This window comes from Ovis canadensis, chromosome 1, assembly GCF_042477335.2.
Source record: "Ovis canadensis isolate MfBH-ARS-UI-01 breed Bighorn chromosome 1, ARS-UI_OviCan_v2, whole genome shotgun sequence".
Taxonomy (NCBI): domain Eukaryota; kingdom Metazoa; phylum Chordata; class Mammalia; order Artiodactyla; family Bovidae; genus Ovis; species Ovis canadensis.
In genome coordinates, this window is record NC_091245.1 from 89,464,253 (window position 1) to 89,479,542 (window position 15,290).

Here is a 15,290-nt window from a genome sequence, read left to right on the forward strand (position 1 = left end):
TCCTGTTCTCATCCATCAGTTAACAGATCCCCCAACAGCTATTGCTAACTTTCAAATTGGAATCAAATACTAAGTTGTTTATTGGAAGGAACCTCAAAGATGTTTGAAGATTTCTGAATTTATTAGTTTCATAAAGAAAGGCTCTTGTGAGCTGAAGGAATCAGGGTTGTTTGAAACGTTGCCGTCACCCCAAAAGCATCAGGGTAACCGCAGAGTCCTCAGGGAGAGTGGAGATGGCTGCCTTGCACTCCTCTAGGCAGATAGGGCAAAGCCCACCTAGTCGTTGGCCATGTCGAAGACAGTAAAACTCCTTGAGGAAGACATCACCCAGAATCCACAGGGGCTCCCTGCTGGAGGAGGACAGGTAAGTGGCCTCAATCCCCAGTGTGCAGTAGTCATTGTTCTGAAGAGACAGCAGACAGGCCATCACCAGCAGCATTGCAGAGGCCTTGCCCCATGGAAATGTCCCCCACCCTATGTCCCATGACACCTGGGAGCCCCTGACTTCTTGTTCACCCTCAGTCCTGCCCCTGGGAATTGCTCATAGGTGCCCAGATGCGAGCTGGGACACAGAACAGCCTCTGGGCCCATCCGAGCACATATGCAGGGACCCTGGGACAAATGTGTACATTGAAGACGTAGGCGGAGGGCAGCAGTGGGAGCTGGAGCCTGCCGATGGTGAAGGTGATGGTAGGCAGACTCTCCACAGAGTCTCAGCTCACCACAAACTGAGAGAAAAGAGGCAACACTGCAGAACAAGGCCCCCTTTTCCTGTGGGACTCTCTCCTCCACTGTCCAGCAGAGACTGTTGCAGACACTGGAAGGCCAGGCCTGACTCCCAGGCGCAACACTGACCAACCTCTGGCTTCTTGACTCCTCCCTTAAACACACCTCAGCTCTCAGATTTTGGGAGTACAGATATGGTCATAAGGAGTTAGGCTTTTCCAGGACCAAATTCTAACCTCAAATCACAGAGAAAAGGCATGGGCACACATTTGCACAAGTACAGTCACACCCTCTCATGGCCAGGTGTGTGTGCACCAGTCCATGTATTCATCTCTCTCTCTCTCACACACACACACGCACACGCACACACACACACACACACACAGAGATATTTGCATGCAAGGAAAAGCAAAACAGCTATGGGTACCAAGGAGAGCAGACATGGGGACGGAAGGCTATTCAGAGTAAAGCCCAAAGGTGCATTCCTAGTGAAGGAAGAAAACCAAGTGGAATGGAGAAGTACATTGTGCCCTGACTCTATTTCATGCAAATGACAGCAGCCAGACTGAGCTGAGATGTGCTCCTAGAACCTACAGTGGACAAGCAGCACCTCCTGACAGCCACTCAGCGCACCCTCACAGTCTAGATGGAGTCAGTACTACCCTCTCCCTTTTCCCTTCTTTGCACTGGAGGTTCAAGCTTTGTTTCCACTGGTTCTGTCCTGCCAGGGGTTCGGGTCCCCCACAACGCTTCTTCCTCCCTCTCATGAACTCATGCTGTCGGGCTCCTGTCCTGAGGCTACCTGCATGTGCAGAGAAACCCTTGGCTTCTGGTTATTCACATCACCATTCTCATTATCCTGGGCTCCCATTGCCTGCAGGAAGGAGGTCATGAACTGCTGGGGAACAGCCAGCAGGAAAGTCCCTGTATCCACAATGGCCTGGCAGCCTTCGGAACACCAATCAGTGGCCTGGTCGCAATTGCAAACCTGACAGAGGCACCAGTACAAAGAAAAAGTCAGGTGCCTCTTCTGCAGTCATGAGCCCTGTCCTCCTCTTATCACCCACCAGTTCAGGAGCTCTAACATTCTGCATCTTCTGGGAAGCAGGGCCACTCTATGACACATCCGCCCACGTGATGCCACTGGGCCTTTGTGATTCCTGGAATAACAGCCTCAGTCTTGGACTGGGGACCTCTCCAGTCCTTGGAAAGCAAAAACTGTGCATGTCTTCTTTAATCCACTTGTGCCAGGTTTTTCCAGTGCTTACCCAGCAATTAGGACATACAACCTGTGATACGAGCACAGGTAAATACATTGGATTCAAAGAGAGATCACCATAGACTGGGCCTCCAGGAGAGGTTTTGGAGGAGATAGGAATTAATCCAGGCTCTGAAGTTTGCCTAAAGTTCAAATAAGCACAGAGGAGAAGAGGGGTACACCAGGTGACACAAACAAAAGAAGCCGGAAAGTTATGACAAGGTGCAAGGACTTGATGACATCTATGCTTCAGATCAGGAAGTAGTGGGAAGGCTGTATTTATAGGTAAGGCCTAGGTTTTGTATGGTCTTGAGTACAAGGCCAAGGCATTTTGTCTTTAAACTTGCATGTGATGGAAAATACTTGGCGGCTTTAAGTATAGAAGTAACAGACTCACAATCATAAATTTGGAGATCTGATAAGCTTGTGCTCAGATTTTAAAATTCGTGAAATGTGTGACTTTGGATAACTTACTAACCTCCCAGCCTTGATTTCTTTTTATCTATAGAATACAATATGACGCTGACATCCTTATAGTGTTGTATATTCTTATATGCAATAGTATAGTAAAATATTTAGCATATCTGGAATGTGGAAAACACCAGTGACCGCATTCAATTCAGTTCGGTTCAGTCCCTCAGTCATGTCCGACTCGTTGTGACCCCATGGACCACAGCATGCCAGGCTTCCCTGTCCGTCACTAACTCCCAGAGCCTACTCAAACTCATGTCCATCAAGTCAGTGTTGCCATCCAGCCATCTCATCCTCTGTCGTCCCCTTCTCCTCCCGCCTTCAATCTTTCCCAGCATCAGGGTCTTTTCCAAAAAGTCAGTTCTTTGCATCAGGTGGCTAAAGTATTGGAGTTTCAGCTTCAACATCAGTCCTTCCAATGAATATTCAGAACTGATTTCCTTTAGGGTGGACTGGTTTGATCTCGCAGTCCAAGAAACTCTCAAGAGTCTTCTCCAATGCCACGTTCAAAAGCCAGATGGTCAATACCAAAATCAGATTGATTATATTCTTTGAAGCCAAAGATGGAGAAGCTCTATACAGTCAGCAAAACAAGACTGGGAGCTGACTGTGGCTCAGATCATGAACTCCTTATTGCAAAATTCAGACTTAAACTGAAGAAAGTAGGGAAAACCACTAGACCAGGTATGACCTAAATCAAATCCCTTACGATTATACAGTAAAAGTGCAAACTGATTCAAGGAATTAGATGTGATTGACAGAATGCCTGAAGAACTACGGACAGAGGTTTGTGACATTGTACAAGAGGCGGTGATCAAGACCATCCCCAAGAAAAAGTGACAGCATTACTCTTACTGATGATGGAAGTGGGTAGAAATTATGCTGATGGTATAATGAAGTTTTAAGAACAAAGCTGTGATGACCAACCTGCTGGCATGGCAAAGCTCAGTGGCCAGTTCTAAAGGTTCAGTCAAGAGCTAGATGCCAGCATCTACTGAGCTCCAGGACCACCTCAGCCTGGGGGTTTGGTAATTGTTTAAGAAATTCGTGTCATGAGAGGAACAGGCAATACTGTCATGCTGGGGGACTATGGGAGTGCCCATAATCCCTAGGAACTGTCCACTCTACTTACTCCTGGATGACAATCTGCCAGTACAGCTCCCAGGTGACAGGGGTCCTGATGAGATCACCGGAATAGAGCTGAGTGTCCACGCCTCCCAAGATAAGCTCTCCACCATACTGATAAGTCAGCTGGCTGGGGAGAAAGGCCAAGGGCATGAGTCCTGCAGCACAGATGGGTCAGGCAGTTCCTCTCTCCCCTCCCCCCTTTCCTCTTTCCTTCAGACAGGGAGGAACTGCAGAACAAGGGTATGCTGTCCTCTCAGCCGCTCCTCAGACTCCACCTGGCTCAAGGTACAATAGAGAGAATTCTCAGAGAAACACCCAAAGCGGCAGAGACTTGGAAACACAGACTGCATCACAAAGGAGAGGACGGGCACCTGAAAACAGACTGTAAGCTTATCCCAGAGAGGCCTTCCCCGAAAGGGAGAGGATAAGAAGAAACCCCACTGAGAGTGACTGGGATGGGGCCTGACAGAGACCCCGAGCAGGCCATGATGGGGACGCTCCTATCAGGGTCAATTTGATAACTAGATAATCTGAAGAGGTTCTAGGCCTCCTGTGTTTCCTATCTTGGCCTGCCAGTCATCAGAGTAAGCCATTTGGATCAGGTACCCTGAGAACCATGTGTTTAGGAATAAAGGAGCAGGGAGTAAAATTTGCCATGAAGTTTGAGTCCAGATGAAAAGTATTGTATTTCTGATCAAGATTTTTTAGCTGGAGTCTTAGCTTCATGCCTACCAAAGACTGAACTTGTTTAACATTCACAACATGTGTAAGCCTCCATTTCCTCACTGGGAAAATGGGGCTAATAGGATTTTTCAGATGTCATTTGAAGTTATTGCTACAAGAATATTTTATAAAGCCAGTTCAGTTCAGTTCAGTTCAGTCGCTCAGTCGTGTCCGACTCTTGCACATCGAGTCAGTGATGCCATCCAGCCATCTCATCCTCTGTCATCTCCTTCTCCTCCTACCCCCAATCCCTCCCAGCATCAGAGTCTTTTCCAATGAGTAAACTCGTTGCATGAGGTGGCCAAAGTATTGGAGTTTCAGCTTCAACATCAGTCCTTCCAATGAACTCCCAGGACTGAGCTCCTTTAGGATGGACTGGTTGGATCTCCTTGCAGTCCAAGGGATTCTCAAGAGTCTTCTCCAACACCACAGTTCAAAAGCATCAATTCTTCAGTGCTCAGCTTTCTCCACAGTCCAACTCTCACATCCATACATGACCACTGGAAAAACCATAGCCTTGACTAGATGGACCTTTGTTGGCAAAGTAATGTCTCTGCTTTTGAATATGCTGTCTAGGTTGGTCATAACTTTCCTTCCAAGGAGTAAGTGTCTTTTAATTTCATGGCTGCAATCACCATCTTCAGTGATTTTGGAGCCCAAAAAAGTAAAGTCTGACACTGTTTCTACTGTTTCCCCATCTATCTCCCATGAAGTGATGGGACCAGATGCCATGATCTTAGTTTCCTGAATGTTGAGCTTTAAGCCAACTTTTTCACTCTCCTCTTTCACTTTCATCAAGAGGCTTTTTAGTTCCTCTTCACCTTCTGCCATAAGAGTGATATCATCTGCATATCTGAGGTTATTGATATTTCTCCGGACAATCTTGATTCCAGTTTGTGCTTCTTCCAGCCCAGCATTTCTCATGATGTACTCTGCATATAAGTTAAATAAGCAGGGTGACAATATACAGCCTTGACGTACTCCTTTTCCTATTTGGAACCAGTTGTTCCATGTCCAGTTTTAACTGTTGCTTCCTGACCTGCATACAGCTTTCTCAAGAGGCAGGTCAGGTGGTCTGGTATTCCCATCTTTTTCAGAATTTTCCACAGTTTATTGTGATCCACACAGTCAAAGGCTTTGGCATAGTCGATAATGCAGAAATAGATGATTTTCTGGAACTCTCTTACTTTTTCCATGATCCAGAGGATGTTGGCAATTTGATTTCTGGTTCCTCTGCCTTTTCTAAAACGAGCTTGAATATCTGGAAGTTCACGTCACATATTGCTGAAGCCTGGCTTGGAGAATTTTGAGCATTACTTTACTAGTGTGTGAGATGAGTGCAATTGTGCGGTAGTTTGAGCATTCTTTGGCATTGCCTTTCTTTGCGATTGGAATAAAGACTGACCATTTCCAAAGCTAATGGAGGTGATGGAATTCCAGTTGAGCTATTTCAAATCCTGAAAGACGATGCTGTGAAAGAGCTGCACTCCATATAAAGCCAGAGGTGTTGTTATAGTTATCACTTCACTTCTGTTCTCTTTATAGTAAATGCTCATGGAGTTTATTTAATCACTCTACAGCTGTGCAAATCTAACACAGCAATCTCTGGATTTACTGAACAAATGTTGAAGGAGCATTGTCCATTTTTAAGAAGAGAGTCATCATATGGCTAGTATGGCCATTATTAAAAATTCTTCCAGTGCATTTAAAATAAAATTCCCCCCAAAATGTAATTACAAATTTTCAGAAATATATGTGGGGTTGTATATTACACATTATACTCATTGTATAAGGAAACTTTTTTTACCTGGGCTCTGTCTGATGTTGAGTTGTCCAAAGCCCCTACAGAGCCTCATTTGATGGGTCCTTCCCGGGACAAGAGTTCTTACCAAGAGAAGTAGAAGCTGAAGAAGGGTTGGGTCAGCTTGTCCCACTGCAGCATGTTCTGTGTGAATGCTGGGGTGCCCCTGACCACCAAGCCGGGGTAGGCCATCTCCATAATCCCATCAAAGTCTGAATAGTAGAAAGGGTCACTGGGCTCATTCTCACTCAGGCAAAATTCATGGTTATCAATGACAATGTTCTGAACCCTGAGTGAGCTAACAGAGAGCTTCACAGTTCAGGTGGGTAAATTCTTCCAGACTTAGGTGCCCAGGGTCTGGGATATAGAACCCCTCCCAAGAGAGGAAGTTGGCTTTTCTCATGCTGAGCTCAAACATGAGGGCAAGGGTGGAAGGGGAAAGGGCAACAGTATCAGCCAACCATGTGTATCCCAGAAAAAATAGGTAGGTGTTGGGGAAGCAGAGGTAATCATTTTCTGGAGTTATAGTTTCCGTATCCATTTACAGTGAAAGAATAGTGTTTTTTTTTCTATTCTTCTATTTATTTTTCTATTTATAAAACCATAAAGTTGGTTTTATGCTCAACAATCCATGTGCAAGAACCACAGAGAACTTTGAGAATTAGACATGAGGAAATAAGAAAATAGTGAAAGGACAAGTCATCAAATATCCAAAGTGAAACTGTGTGGAGGAGAGAGGGGATTTATTCTAGGTGGTTTCAGGGGGCAGAGTTAAGACTAGGAAACAAAGTCACAAGACATAGAAACCTTAGCATCACATAAAGAGTTTCTGCAGTCAGGACTGCTGTGGAAGCCTGTCTTGGGAGGAAGATTGAATTACATGGCCTTTGACATTCTTTCCAACTCTTAGCTTCCAGGGAGGTTGTACTAAATTAGTAATTATGGATTTTTCTGGAAGCTTGAGGCTCTAGAAACTAGGAGGCAGACCACAGAGCCTCCACAGTTATGAGAATATCACTCACAGATACAGTGTCATATCCCAGGACCATACTCAGGCTTCCACTCCCATAAGACAGCATATAGGTGTGTCTGTTGAGACTCAAAGTAGAGGACTTGCTGGGGTTGAACCTATTGTGAGTGGCTATAGGAAGATAAAATATTACTGTCAATCATTAATTCCCAAAATACTTGGAGACAACTTACCCTTGACAACCTAGGGTCATCAGACCACGGATGTGATAAGGCCTCAGCCTCAGCAATTTTGTGCTGTAGACACACTATGTTGGCCACAGCAAAGCCTGTCCCCTTGAATAACATACATTGCCAAAATTCTCTCCAACCCACCATCCCTGAGGGATGGATCTCTTCAAAAATGCCAGGAATTCCAGCGTATGGGAGAGAGCTGAGGGAAAGACAAAGTAGAAAGGAATGGAAGCCTCAGTCTGTGTCTGCTGTCTCTCCCCAGAACTGTCAGCACTTCTGAAACGTAGACCAAGGGCAAGACATCCAGATGTTCCCAACTTTAGCAGGAAGAGATAATGTTTATGCAGCAAGAACTCTGGACTCAGCAGTATAAGCCTGTGCTCAATTTGGTTGCTGCCCCTCCCACTCAGGGGTGGTGGTGATGGTGGTGTACTCACAACAGGCCTGTCTGGCAGTAGGTGGACAGCACCCACAGGTTGGAGGAGCCTGTGTCAAAGAGGACCAGAAAATTTTGGGGTGGTGTCCCAATGCTGATCTCCCCAAAGTAGAAAGACTGCAAAGAAAGGTTTGTCACCCTCATTAAGCAGCCAAGCCTTGTCCAAAGGATGGGAAAGAAGTTGGCCCACTGGAAGTCGCATTTTGCCCCCATGATTTCCTTGGGGAATAAGAGGCTTCTCCCACCAATTCTCCTTTCCACCTGGAGTAAAATGTTCTCAGTATTTCACTTTTTTATCCCTAATTGCAAACCTTTGACCAGCTAAGACCTGGTCTTGAAAGACAATATCCTCTTCCAAAAGTGTTTTCTGCTTTGTAATATCAGACTACTCAAAGAAGGAGAAGAATCACTTTTTTCTCTTTTCCCAGTGTCTATCCACTGTCCAGCTTTACAGACACATGCCTACATTCACACATGCACACACACACACACTAGTCTCCCCTTCTCTTCCAGTGTTAGATACTTCCACCACCATTCTCCTCCTTCCTGGTCACATACTTGCAAAGGGAGCTAGAGAGTCTAGAGTGAAAGGTGGCATGGAAAGAAGAGAATTTTATTAAGAGATAGTTTTAGTTCTAGGTGAATTGAGGTCAGCTGTGTCATTTACCTGCCTCTAGTTCCTCTATCTGTAAAATGTGGGATTTGAAATAGGAGATCCACTAAAGTACCTTCCAGCTCTGAGACTCTATGTACGTTAAGATGCCTATGCAGTTATTGTAGCCTCAAGAACATTCAAACAGTTGCTCTAGGTTCCTGTGAATCTTTTCAGAAAAAGGAGATTATACAGTGTGTGGAGCCACTGGATATTTTGCCCGGTGGACTTGCATGTGTTTTCCTTCTTTCCCCTGCAGCTCATTGTTAGGCTGTTCTTTCACTCTCTCAATTGACTTGAACACTCCCACTATGAATCGCTTTACTACATAGACAAGGCTGTAGAGAGATGAGCCAGTAATAAGAGAAAAAGAGGGAGGAAAGGAGGAAGAAAGATGAGAGGAAAGAAAGAAAGAAAGGGAGCTTCTATACTATTAGCAGCCCTGTGTGCGAGCTCAGTTGCATCTGACTCTTTGTGACCTCATGGACTGTAGCCCATCAGCTCCTCTGTCCATGGGATTTTCCAGACAAGAATATTGGAGTGGGTTGCCATTTCATTTTCTAGGGGATCTTCCTGATCCAGGGATCAAACCTCTGTCTCCTGCAGTTCCTGCACTGGCAGGCCGATTCTTTACCACTGAGCCACCTGAGAAGCCCATACTATTAGCACCAAATCGTAACTTTCAGATACTTTCCACAGGAATATGAAACTTAGGTTCAATAACTAGTACAAAATCAAAGCTAATGAGAGGCACAAGTAAGTATTTAACAACATTCAGAAAACTAAGGTCATGGCATCTAGTCCCGTCACTTCATGGGAAATAGATGGGGAAACAGTAGAAACAGTGTCAGACTTTATTTTTTTGGGATCCAAAATCACTGAAGATGGTGATTGCACCCGTGAAATTAAAAGACACTCACTCCTTGGAAGGAAAGTTATGACCAACCTAGACAGTATATTGAAAAGCAGAGATATTACTTTGCCAACAAAGGTCCATCTAGTCAAGGCTATGGTTTTTCCAGTGGTCATGTATGGATGTGAGAGTTGGACTGTGAAGAAAGCTGAGCACTGAAGAATTGATGCTTTTGAACTGTGGTGTTGGAGAAGACTCTTGAGAATCCCTTGGACTGCAAGGAGATCCACCCAGTCCATCCTAAAGGTGATCAGTCCTGAATATTCATTGGAAAGACTGGTGTTGAAGCTGAAACTCCAATACGCTGGCCACCTGATGCAAAGAACCAACTCATTGGAAAAGACCCTGATGCTGGAAAAGATTGAAGGCGGAAGGAGAAGGGGACGACAGAGGATGAGATGGTTGGATGGCATCAATGATGTGCTGGACATGAGTTTGAGTAGGCTCTGGGAGTTGGCGATGGACAGGGAAGCCTGGCGTGCTGCAGTCCATGGGGTCACAAAGAGTCAGACACGACTGAGTGACTGAACTGAACTGAGGATTTCAAGTCTGGTTTGTCTGAACTTAACTTCTGTCTAACCATGACTTCCTTTCATAGGCCTCTGTGTGCAGTCTCTTTGCTTCAGTGTGCCTGTAAGCATCAACTTGAATGATAATAACAGATATTTATATTTGATTTAATAGTCTAATTCTTTTCTCATACTCTCCTAGCTTTCTTCTTGCCTCCATTTAAAAAATATAAAATGCAATCATGGACTGCAAGGAGATCCAACCAGTCCATTCTAAAGGAGATCAACCTTGGGATTTCTTTGGAAGGAATGATGCTAAAGCTGAAACTCCAGTACTTTGGCCACCTCATGCGAAGAGTTGACTCATTGGAAAAGACTCTGATGCTGGGAGGGATTGGGGGCAGGAGGAGAAGGGGACGACAGAGGATGAGATGGCTGAATGGCATCACCAACTCGATGGACGTGAGTCTGAGTGAACTCCGGGAGTTGGTGATGGACAGGGAGGCCTGGCGTGCTGCGATTCATGGGGTCGCAAAGAGGCGGACACGACTGAGCGACCGAACTGAACTGAACTGATGCTGCTGCCACCTAGTGACAGTATTTCTAACTTAGAAAAATTTTTAGAAATCTTGAAGCTTTTATGTGACTTCAAAATTCAAATTAGAAAGTGAGCGAAGTACATAGCACCCACAGGTCACTTTCCTAGGTAGATATAACTGGTACCTGCTTATTAGCCATGCCCCCGTTAGCCTGCACCCTGCCCTCTTCCTATCTTCCTACCCATGTTAGACAGACAAACTCTCTGCTTTCCAGCAGTTCCTAAGACTTCTCCCACGACACATCTCTGTCTCTGGCTTCTTGTCAACCCACACACTGCAGGCTCTACTACGGCACTTTAAAAATCTTTGCTGAATGATATCACTGTCTGCTTTCTCACACAAGTAAAACAAGGTCTGCAAAGCACAGTGTGATCTCTTGAGTTCTCTCAGATAATCATTTGAATGATGGTCTTGTCTCTCTCACTGGTGTTAAAGTCTTGTAGGGACCTGATTCCCGACATACCACCTACTGCCTATACCACAATGGCTTCCACTCAGAAAAATCCCTCCAAATTTTCCACCAAAGAGGGGAACATTACACAGGTTTCTGTTCCCTGTTAGGCAAAGGTTGCACATCACCTTCTCTTCATGGCAATGGATCTGATAGGAGACAAGCACTAACATTGCTGCTTGACAACTGCAGCTCTTTCAGACTTAAGTAAATTTGTATGGTGTGCCATATCCCTGTGGGAACTGATCACAGTGTCTAAAAAGACCACGGGCACGGCCAGTTGTTCTTATCACAGTAAGTATGAAGAGTTTGAAGAGCCAGGTGGGGCATATTCGGCAGGTGCTATAATTCTTATGAAGCATCATTCAAGAACTGAAAAATTCCTCCACTTCTCAGCTCACGTTTATCCAGTCTGAGTGACAGCACCCATCTGGAAAAGTGCAAAGAAGACAAGGAACTAGAGGGAGGTGTTGGGTTCTAGAGCTCCCTGACCTTTAGGGAATCATTAGGGCAAAGCTTGCAATTAGGCATTGGAGGCTTTGATGTATTACTTATCTAAATATTTGTTACCACTGAGTCCTTTGGTTATTATATGGTGCCATTTTTGAGGGCTTGCAAACTGAGATGTGTGAGGAATATGCAAGGGTGAGGCTTTTATTTTGCCAGCAATGAACTGACTGTACGATCGTGAAATCATGAAATTTAGCCCATTCGGAGTGGACATTTCAAGACTGACTCTAGGACTTCATGTACAACATAACTCTTCAGTTGTTAATTCATAATCATGTACAATTAGTAGGGTACAATTACAAGTATTTAAGTTAATGAAGTACTTACAAACCACGGATACTGGGCAGGAGGAAGTAAGGTCTGGAAAGGCTATAACTTTAGAACTCACTGTTATTCTGCCCTCTTTTGATGTGTTGTATCATCCTACATGCAGAGATCAATACAATCCCTTCTCCAAAGTCACAATCTCCACTCTCCAGAGATTATAGTTTTCTTTCTAAAGACATTAATGAAAAAATTAGAAGTAGGTTGAAGCTATACTGCAGTGAAAAATTAAGGGTGAGCATCAAAGAAAATCAACAGAAAATAGTCCCTTATTCCCACAAAGGAGGTCCCCAATTGATGCTAGTTAAGACTAGGGACAGGAGTATGTCACCTGCAGACATTTCCAATAAACTCCCAGCTAATTTTTGGAGTAAAATTTTCCCAACTTGAAGACCTGCTCTAAATTCAGGAGCCAAACTTACTGAATTTGAATTGCTGCTTGCTGCATCCCAAAGGAAGCTCTTCTCATGGTCCATGTTGTGCTAGGCACTGAGCCAGATCCAGGGAAGGCATGGGGCAGAACTGTACTCTGGAGGACAGCATGCTCCATCGACTCTAGAGACAGGGCTACTTCCCTGGTAGTCCAGTGGCTAAGATTCCCTGCTCCTGACGCCGGTGGCCTAGGTTCAATCCTTGGTCAGAGAACTGGATCCCACATGCCACAACTAAGTTCACACGCCACAACTAAAGATTCCGCCTGCCATAACTGAGACCCGTACAGCCAAATAATAAATATTTTTTAAAATAAAAGACCTTATAGATGGGGGTCTAAGTTCAGCTCTAACATTCTAAATATTCCTTCTCACTGTTAACTTAGCCTCTGTCCTCAAAAAATGTCAAAAAATAAATCCATACCTCCAGCTGTTAAGTCAGAGAGTGCAAAATACCAGGTGCTTTGAGCACTGTAGTTCGACAAACCTACACAGTAATACCATGAGTTGTATTAGATTTTGTCAGCTCCAGCAGCCTTTCTTAGGAATTCACACTTCTCTTACTTCCATTTCCTTTTAGAGAGGCACACTGTGCATTCCCTCCGCCACTTCTGGTTTCAGTGTGGGTACATTACTTAGACCTAGTTTTGGAGCCTCATTCCCCACAAACAGTGTCTGATACCAGGATTGGCACCTGACCCTCATGAGGCCACCAGAGTGTTTCTTGAGACTGACATGGAGTTATCATATGAAAGAAGTATTCTTAACACTGGGAAGATATTTTCTGAGAATTGCATCAGCAATTGACTTGATCAGATGAAGAAGACTATTTGCAAAATTAAAGCAAGTAAAAGCAAGCAGAGATTGAATGTGTGTGTGTGTATGTGTGTGTGTGTGTGTGTGTAAAAGAGAGAGAGAGATCCAACTCTACTGACCACCCCAGGGCAGGTACAGTGGAGTAAAACAGAAAATGAACATTATTTCCTCAGGCTCTGACTTCACAGTCTGACAATTATTAGCATTTTACTTTAAATTTTGATTCTTTCATAAATTTCTATCCCTGCCATGCAATTCCCCAAGGACTGTGTACCACCCCAAAACCCTCTGAGGTGGATGTAGTAACAGAAAGGACTTTGGAGACATTTTCCAGAAAGATAACATGTGGTTTCTGAACATAAAAGAAGGGTTTGCACGGATATGTGAATCGCCAACAGGGCAAATGTATGGCAAAGACAGCTATTTACCCCCCAATACCTGTCCTTACTATTATATATTTCATAAGCATAAAAATCCTAATAGTTACCTCAGATAAAACCAATATTTCTCAGGTTTCATGTCAGAGTAAGTTCACTTTCAGAATAAATTCACAATAGAACATGTAACTTCAACACTGAACTCTCCTCTGCCCTTTTCCCTGTAACCAGTACAGGTAAACCTTGACTTGTCCACTGATCTGTGTTGTGAGATATATGATGAAGCTGGAAGTCTCAACCAGTTTATATCTAAAAGATAAGTACCAGGAAGCTTATAAGTTAGAATTCTTTTAAACACATAGGTAAGTATAAACTTCCAGGCACATTTTATTTGAATAAGGCACATGCAGAAAAGGGGACAGAAAAAAATCACAAAGATTCATCAGAAATATTTATTGTCCATATAGGAGCTGGTGGGAAAATCTTCACCTCTATCTCTTTTCTACTCTAAGAATGTCCAATTAAATATATAATTCCTAACCTTTAAGGAGATGAGGGTAGGGTTTATACAACAAGTAGGAGCAAAACTCTGACAATTCAGTGTCCAGAATGGAATGTAATCCATCTCTATTCCATCAGACCTTACTGCAAACACGGAGCCCTTTCATCCAACTGCCCTATCAAAGCACATGCATGCATGCGCACGTACACGCACACGCACACGCAAACACAGACATCTAGTCTTAGATGTTTTAGCTTTTCTTAAAGTCATACTGAACTTGTTATTGCAGTAATATCCTCCAGTTTATTTATGCCTCCATGTATCCACTTGGATAATTTCCTACCATTCTACCTCTGGGCTTGGGCATTTAACTTGCTTTGACCAATGGAACAATAGTAAATACGCTTCAGGAAGAGATTTAAAAATTAATTGCCTATTGGTGCTTTCTCTCTTGCTTTCTAGTAACAATGAAACCACAATCTTATAAACTAGCCAGATGAAGAATGGGAGGTCTCATAAAAAGAGACCTCAGTCAGCCCAGCTGAAGCCATGATAAACCAGCCTAGCCCACCCCAACCCACTAGCTAACTGTCGATGCCTGAGCCATTCCAACCAGGACCAGCTAAGACCAGTTCAGAACATACAAACCACCTAGTTCTTCAATTTTTTTAAAAAAATGAATTCTTAAAAAAAAAACACCTAAACACAGCCTAAATTACTTACCTCTAGTATTATGAGCTAAATAAATATAATAGCTGCTTTGTAAGACACTAAGTTTTGCAGTTGGTTTGTTTTGCAGCTTAACTGATTTGTGATACATGCTGTGGCAACATGGTCCTAGGGCCATGTATCTACACATGTATGGACATATTTTCATAAGACCTTTAAAGTCTAGGAGGTGCACTTCCAAAATAAAAGATAACACTGATGGCAGATCTGACACTTACTAGCATCATTGTGTCCCAGAAGGGGAGGGCAAGAAATTGATCCTGTGTCTATCCTGACTTATGAGGGTCAATCATGCCCAGAAAAATACTCCATAGGTGGGTAACAGTGTGGAGTACAGGAACTGGGGTTTATGGAGGGGACCCAGGAGGAGTGTGCAAGTAACTTAAAATATACTGATTGCATCTTTCCCTCCACCACCTCTTTTTTTCCTTTTTTTCTTTTTTTGGCCCTGTATGTGGGATCTTAGTTTCCCAACCAGGGATCAAACCTATGTCCCCTGCACTGGAAGGCAGATTCTTAACCACTAGACCACAAGGGAAGTCACCCCTCCACTACTTCTTGTGGAGAGAACAGGTGAAGGTGTTTTATCACGGATAACTAAGCCTTCCAAAGTAGGGAATATAACTGGAAGATACAACTCCCTCCTCCTTTTCTCAGCACCCTTCAGCAACAGCGAAAACTCTAGAGATTTTGGCTCTGACCATCAGTGAAGTCAGCAGTGTTCACTGCAA

At 44.0% G+C, this 15,290-nt stretch overlaps 1 pseudogene; it reads right to left on the minus strand.

Moving 5' to 3' along the window:
* Positions 1-252: 252 nt before the first annotated feature.
* Positions 253-10,558, minus strand: LOC138428627 (pepsin B-like; annotated as a pseudogene).
* Between the last annotated feature and the right edge of the window lie 4,732 nt (positions 10,559-15,290).